This window comes from Uranotaenia lowii, chromosome 2, assembly GCF_029784155.1.
Source record: "Uranotaenia lowii strain MFRU-FL chromosome 2, ASM2978415v1, whole genome shotgun sequence".
NCBI classification, from domain to species: domain Eukaryota; kingdom Metazoa; phylum Arthropoda; class Insecta; order Diptera; family Culicidae; genus Uranotaenia; species Uranotaenia lowii.
In genome coordinates this window covers 109136945-109145228 of record NC_073692.1, presented here as the reverse complement: position 1 = coordinate 109145228, position 8284 = coordinate 109136945, and positions in this window count along the sequence as shown.

The window sequence follows — 8284 nt, the reverse complement described above, 5'->3', positions numbered from 1 at the left end:
GTTTACATAGCTCGAAGATAGATCCGTTTTAATGCGTCCAGATTAGACATGATCTATGCTTTAAAAACACAGAAACAACGACCATTTTGTGAGCACAACATAACACTTATCAAATCAACAAACACTATTTTTAAATTTTAAAACACATCAATAAAAAATTTGAAGAATCCCTCAGGATGGTGTTGAACTTCACCGATGCGTCGCAATAGAAACAAATATCATTCGTTTCTTAAAAAAATGTGAATGATTTACCGGAGAATTCACGTTTTTTCATGCTAATTAAATTTGAAATGTATAGTCTACGTTTATTTTTCAGTGAAATAAGACAAATTGATCTACTCCATGATGGTTTTCATTCTACTGTATTGTCGCTGCAACTAGTGCGTACTCAAAAGTGCTTAGCTTCAAACTTACATGGTACCAATACCTTTTTGATTCATCGAAAATCGTGAGATCCTTCAATTGTTATATGCCCAGCAAGAGTCCCGCAATCTCGAAACAAGCGATTCCGCCATAACCTTCAATGATGGACCACACGCTGGGCAATCGATCGCTTCGGCCGCTGAGAGTAAGTAGTAGGGAGCCAGCCGATATGATATGGTGGAGTAGTGGAATGGAAGCTGCCTCCTCTTCTAGTCTAACCTTCCGAAGGTCAACCAGGGCACGAAATATCGCCGATAAATTGAGCATCCAATCGGTTGTAGCCGCGCCGCGCCGCTCGGATGCTACCAGAAGTTATTGGCAAATGGATAACAATTCCACCGGTAAAATTTCAAAAGAATGTAAGTAGTTTTTATTAATTATTTTTACTGGGAGTAAAATATCCAAGTTGCACACTTCGTGGCAATTCTATTTGAAGTCTCATCAAAAAAGGTAATATTTTTTGAAAAAAAAAATCTGCTTATTGATTACGTCTTACTAGAATGTGATTCGCGAATTCTAGGAAGTTCAACTAGCGACTCATAACAACTCGACTAGTTTGTGTGCACTTTTAAGGGCTTCCTTCAAACAAACCAAGTGTATAGATCTGGGGAAATGGTCACGATTTGTTGGTATTAAGCTTTTCCAGATCTGCTAGAAAAATAAAAAGATCAACCAGAATAGGTGTGAGAGCATTCCTTCCTTCTTAAACCGAGAAGAATTCCTCCACTCAATCAGGCGGGGCAGGAATGCTGCCCGGGTAGTTTGTTGCTAAATTTATGAGCATTTTGGCAGCTCACATGTGGCGCGAGGCGGCATATTACAGGATATGAATCGATGTTCGGAGCATCTCCATTGCACTGCTAGCAAGCTAGCTTGTCAGATGGGCTGCTTAAATTGTTGCAGTTTAAACAGATCGCGCTGGGCAAATCCAGTTCTTGAATTCTGATTTGCTCTGATGTGATATCAAGTGTTGCACTCATGTATTTTTGCGCCAGGAATCTGAGCGTTAAATTGCTCTAGTATTTCAATAAACAGCATTGAATTTTACTCATAAAAACTTGTTTTAAGATTTGAATTGGTTGGCCATGAGAAAAAGTGGCAATTGGTCGTGTTCATTCATGACAGCTCCGCGAAAGTTTTATCGTTAAATTTTGTAATTTTTCTAATTTGAATGTTGAAAACGCGAATTGCTTCAAAATCGAACAAGATAAGAAGTTTTGAATACAAGCCTTCGAGAAATACACCTACTTATTTTAAATAAATTTTGCCCATGGCGCTTCTTCGCTTCCGGCTTTCGGCTTCCGAGTTCTGGCTCCGGCTATAATCGATCGACTAGAACATGTGGTTACATCTTTATACATGATGACATGAAGAATCAGGCATGTCAGGAACGATGAATTAGAGTCCTGTTATCCTACTTTTGGTGAGTCCGTTCCAATTTATTTTGATAAAATATTCAATTTGAATGGTTTCACGTAGTTTAAAAGCTCATATTTTGTGGCTAAATTGAATTCGTGTTGTCACTATGTAGTGTTTTGAACTGTTCTTATATGCTTTACTTACTTACTTAATGTTCCCGCGCCGATCCTCCGGTACATAGGGCCGTGGTAAAAGACCTCCACTGTTGACGATCCGGAGCCAGCGTCTTCACTTGGTCCCAGTCAAGATTCTCGTCGACAGTTCGTATTTCGACGGCTAGGCTTCGCCGCCGCGAGTTTCTGGGTCTGCCTCTTCTTCGATGTCCTTCTGGATCTCAGTCAAACGCCTCTCTGCAAATCCCGTTTTCATCTTTTCGCAGCGTGTGCCTAATTCATCTCCACTCGATTTCTACACCCAAAATAATCTGCACGTAGCGGCTACGTGAAAAACTACATAATTTTTATCCAATTGATTTTCACGTAAATGCTACGGAATCAATACGTATTTGCGTCCCTATAAGAATTCGTGCTTCATGGAGCGCATCTACAATTTACGTGAATTTCAAGTAAGTTCAACGCGATGTGGCCATGAATGCTATGGGGAATGTTTTTAATATTTACCCGAATGAAATTAAGGTTGATTTTTCTTTCGTATTTTTATTTTTGTAACAAATGTTCAAAACAAAACAAGTTAACAATGGCATAAACTTTATTTTCACAATATTTACACTTACACTACACTTTATGAGAAATTAGAACACCTCAATTCCTGCACCGTTATTTTGGTTTGTTGAATCCTGTAGAGATAGGAAAGTATACATTACTGAAAAATTAATAATTTAAATTCAAAATACTTCACCTTGTTCTTTGTTGCGTGATTGGTGCGCTGTTGAACCCAGACAGTCATATGTAGTCTGTATACGTCAGGACTCCTAACAAAGAACGGGTGTTGAAACGGATGATGAAAAAACAAAACATTTAAATAAATATAATTTGGCATAATTATCGCTTACCAGGTGATCAAGTTAAATCCAATGAAACCCTCCTTGATATGCATTTTCTCGTCTAGGGAAGATTGAGAACTATTGAAAAATCTGCTTTCCTTCACAACAGCTAAGAAAATCAACCTGAATGTCAATTCCCTTTTCTAATAAGAATTTACCACATCACGCTCTAGAAAAATGAAAAGACATGAATGCACTTAGATTTTACGTGAAATTCATGCGCTAATTACGTAGAAGTAAAGGAGTTACTACAGGCAAACGTAGAATCGATGGGATGCAACAAAATCTTAGTTTACGTGAAAAATCCCGTAGAATAAATTTCTAAATTATTTTGGGTGTAGCGCCTTCTGATGCAGAGGTGCCAGGGGTCCTGATTTATCAGGATTTGTCCTGATTTTCGAGACACCGTTCTGATTTTTCAAAAATTCTCGATTTTTCCTGATTTTCTAAAATTGGTCCCAAAAATGTCCTGATTTGTCCTGATTTTCATAAAAACTTCTCAAATATAATCGAATTTGAAGCTAAACTAAAAGAAAATCGAATAAATAGGTTATGAAATAGACTCAACAGATTCTTCGGTTCGGTTTAGCGATGATATTTAAATGGTGTTTTTCGATATTAACTACAGGCCAGCCAAGAAGCTGCTTACTGTTGTTGCATAAATCAAGGCGTTTACAGCACCTGCATTGCGCCTATATTTATGCAATTTAGGCAGAAATCCTTAATATTTTCAAGAACCCAGAGGTGTCATGAAAAATCCTGATTTTTAGCTTCGCGATGTCCTGATTTTTGACGAAATCACCTGGCACCCCTGTTCTGATGACTCCAGCGATGTCGTTCCTCGTTTGAGATCCAGTTGCCAGGCTACCAGATGATATTCCGCAGGCAGCGGTTTACAAATACTTGCAGTTTTCGCGTCGTCACCGTATATGTGCACCTAGTTTCGTACCTGTACAATTCGGATTTGATGTTAGAGTTGAAAATTCGGATTTTCGTTCGTAGATTCTGATCCGGGTTTCTTTGTCTTTCTCGGTACCATCATCAGGCGTTATCTGGCTACTAAGATACTGGAAGCATTCCACTTTCTCAACCTGTTGCCCAGCTACCATGAAACTGGAGGGATTTACTGTGTTGATATTCATCGACTTAGTCTTTCCGACATTGATTTTGAGACCTGTTTGCCTTGGAGCTTTCGGTGAGGTCTTCGAGTTTGCTCTGCATTACCGGTTGTGTTTGGGCGAGCAAAACAATATCGTCAGCCAGGTCAAGGTCGTGCAGTTTCTCCGTTGTTGAATGATTCCACGGCAATCCTCGGTTCGGTGCACAGTCGATCCACTCAGAATCTGAACCATTACGATTAGAAAAAGTAGCGGTGATAAGGTACATCCCTGTCTCACTCCAGCAGTTACCGGGATTGGATCGGACAAGGCACCGTCGTACGAGACCTTGCATGAAAATGCCTCGTACTGTGCTGGAGGAGATAAACAGTACGTTCATATTTAAGATGATCAAGACTATCAAGATGTGCAAGCTTACTTTTGTTCTAACCAAGAACATACTAGATCAGAGACTCTCGTGTCATCCTACTAACATACACGCATCAACATGTTCGTCGCCATGGGACCCATCATGGCCGGGTGACGGGTGTATTTACTTAAAGGCCCTGTCACATCAAAAAGTTGTGACACTCTTTTACTCAAGTTAGCTGCTAAGTTTAGCCACACGTTGCAAATCTTTGAGTTCTCCATCTTTCCTTTCTCGCTCCGAGAATTTTTTAGGCCCCGCTAGTAAAACTATCAAAATGAGCGTGGAGACGAACGTGTTGAAGGAAACGAGAGACAAAAACATAAACAATAGGAAGAAAGAAATTACGAAGAAAGATAATACGGCTCTCATCGACTATATTATCGTGACAGGACACACATTAAAAATATGCAACACATCTGTATTAGACATAAACCACGGCAAACACACACTCTAAAGGGTGATACGGTCTACATTTGGTCAATATCAACTTGACGTATTTCTTTCAATTTTGCATTTAAAAAACCTAACCGCCCCTCATTTTGAAGGTGTGTGTGTGTGAAGAATGTTGCTCTTATTTTGATTTTGGAATTCACTCTTCAGTTGCCGTCCAAGGAAGAAGAGCAGCGTATCAAAATTTTGCTCGCGCATCCCGAAAATCCGAGCTACTCGCACGCAAAGCTGGCAAAATCGCTAAAAGTAACCATATCATTACAATGTTTAGCGAACGTTTGTCGACAGCCAGGAAGTCTGGATCGGGGGGAAATCGAAAACCGGAAGCCGCTGAGACGACAAAGAGAGTTGCCGGTAGTTTCAAGCGAAACCCCAACCTTTCTCTCCGAGATGCCGCAAATAAGCTGGGTGTATCGTCTACAACCGTGCATCGAGCCAAAAAACGAGCCGGACTATCGACTTACAAGAAGATAGTGACTCCAAATCGCGATGATAAACAAAATACAACGGCCAAAGCGCGATCCCGGAGGCTGAACACGACGATGCTGACGAAGTTTGACTGCGTGGTAATGGACGACGAAACCTACGTCAAAGCCGACTACAAGCAGCTTCCGGGACAGGAGTTTTATACGGCAAAAGGAAGGGGAAAGGTAGCAGATATTTTCAAGCACATGAAACTGTCAATGTTCGCTAAGATATATCTGGTTTGGCAAGCCATCTGTACCTGCAGCATTTTCATAGCTTCCAGGACTGTCAACCAAGAAATTGGGCTCCGCCCAATTGAGAAATACTGTCAAGCGGAACCTAAAGAAGACTAAAAAAAACTGCTAAGGACGAGCAGCAATTCAAGGCAACCTGGCTTTCTGCGGCGAAGAAGGTGGACAAGGTGGATGTACAAAATCTGATGGCAGGGGTTAAGCGTAAGGTCCGGCAATTCGGATTTGGAAAAGCGGAATCCTAACTGAATATTTTTCCTGAATTTCCTACTAGTTAAACTTGAAAAAGAAATTTAGTTTGATTTTTTAAATAAACGATTTCACAGATTTACACGCGTTTTACCCTGACAAATTTTAACCGTATCACCCTTTATGATAAAATTGTAAGTTTACAAATTTTAAACCTTTTCTTCGAAATTTCTCTGAGACAGCTAAAGTTCAATGAATGTTTATTTTCCACGAAACCTCCAATTTACCTTTCTTTCAACTCAATTCTCAAACGAATTGTTTTTCCCAAAGTTGTAGAAACTTGACCGGGGCAAGCAGCCAAAACAATGTTGCAACCATTCCGGCTCCAGCGCATGTGTATAACTATTAGCCGAGCGAGGTTGAGGTCAATCCAATAACGGTAGTCAACCCTGGAGGCAGCTGGACAGATTTCCGTAGAACTTGTCCTACTGTCTCCAGCGATGAATCCACTAATGTGCTTAAGTACTCCTCACCTCACTCCAGAGTCCAGACATCCAGGGTCAAACGATATAGCAGCAGTAGATTCCGCGAGATGGATGCACTTTGCGATGACAGGATTTGAAGTTCCCGAAAAATCGCTTCGAAGTAAGAAGAATTACATCCCTAGTGGGAAGCAAAAGAAACTGGAATTCTCATGTAAGTATTTAGCGAAGGAACAAGCAAAAGTAGCCGGTTTCGGGCTTCCTGAAACAGCTCGGGTTTGGTTTTGAGGTTTCCCTATACATGGCGCGCGAAGGTTTTTGTCCTCGGCCCGACATCAACATTGGCACAAACAAACGATAAACAGCAACGCTGGACTGACAAAAAAAAAACAACCAAAACACCACTCGCACTCGAATTCATCGAAAAGACTGACATGGTTTTTGGTGGATCCAAGGAGGAAAAAAACAAAAATAAAAATGTATCAAAAGAATTCTCCATCATAAAATGTCATCGTTCGACTTTCCTGATGACCGGAAAGGGATTTCGGAATAAGAAAGAGCTTGGGCTCTGGGAGGAAAGGAGAAAAAATCGGGACGAGGAAGTGCTGATGACCAGTGAACAGTTTGATGGTTGACGGGAAAAATAGCATACATGCAAAACTACATACATTGGCAGAATGTCGTTCCAGTGGCGCCGTTATGTAGTTTTGTTTCAAATCCTGTCGTGAAGTGTAACCGGTAATAATTTTTTTTTGAATATTATCTGTTCCTTCTCCTGTTTATTTTCGTATGGCTTCCGGCTCTCGGTCCACTGATGTTCCATTTTTTCAGATTTTTTAATATATTATTTTTTAATTAAACTTCAAACAAACTCTCAGAAAGTCTAACAAATTAAAATATCTACTCCCGGCGCCTTTGGTTGAAGCCCAACTCGGCAGCAGGGTGACCAGGTCGGGCCCTAGTGGCGGGGTGGTCTCTTCGGTCTTCCTCGGCTGCTTGTCAATCGCCAGCGCGACAAATGGTTACCTCTCATTCGCGCGAACGAATGATCTGTCCAAAAGGCCAAAGTATGAGCGATGGCATTTTTCGTTGCTGTTTTCTGACTGAACCCCGTCAACTTTCCATGTCCTCTCGATGGCCATCCCCACCTCAGTCCTTCTTGGATCTGCATCATTTCTTGACTTCGGCGATGCTACTGACTGACGGACGGCGAAAACGACGACGACGGTACCAGAATCGTTGTTCATTTGGCCCGAAAAATGTCCTCATGCTCGCGGGTTCGTGTTTCCCTTATCCCCTGGCTATCGTCTCACATAAGCTACGCTACCCTTGTCCCAGGAGTTGGGAAATTTTTCGGGGACATTGTGTACAAACATATCTTCCGCTGCCTTACGCTGCCAATAACAACAAAAACATCAACGGTATGCATTGTTTTATGATGAGTTTATATCCCGCGAGCTAATGAGGGAAAAATGATGAACCGAAAACCGAAACCGAAGCATATAGACAATATAAAATCGAAATAATTAAAAAAGACTTGGATAGGGTTCAGGAATGAAGCGGGATGGAAGGGTTGGCAAAAGACAGGAAACCGGGAATGCACTGCTTATCAGGAATTCAGGGATGAACTATTTATTAGATAAATCTCGGATTCTGAATTCAGTTGTTGCTATAGAATTTTCAAGAACTAACTGTCTTCCAGTTATTTTCGAGATATCGATTAGATCAGTTTTTGGTACCTACTTGATGCAAATTGCACAATCAAAACAAATTCCAAGTTTTCGACTATTTAATCAATCTTTCCAAAAATTTGTCAATTGATGCAACTCTTGAAATGCAAAAGACGACAAAAACTCAAACCTTATATAAGAATTCAGAAGAGTGAATTTCATTTTAGAAAATTACAAATAGGTGATAATTATAACCTGATTTGTCTAGTGAACAAATTTAAATTCTTCTGCCTTAACACGTTCGTCGCCATATGACCCATACTCGTATGACGGGTGTATTTCCTGGGAGGCCCCGTCACATCAAAAACGTGTGACGCTTTGCCTGATTTTGCCTGATTTTTGCGA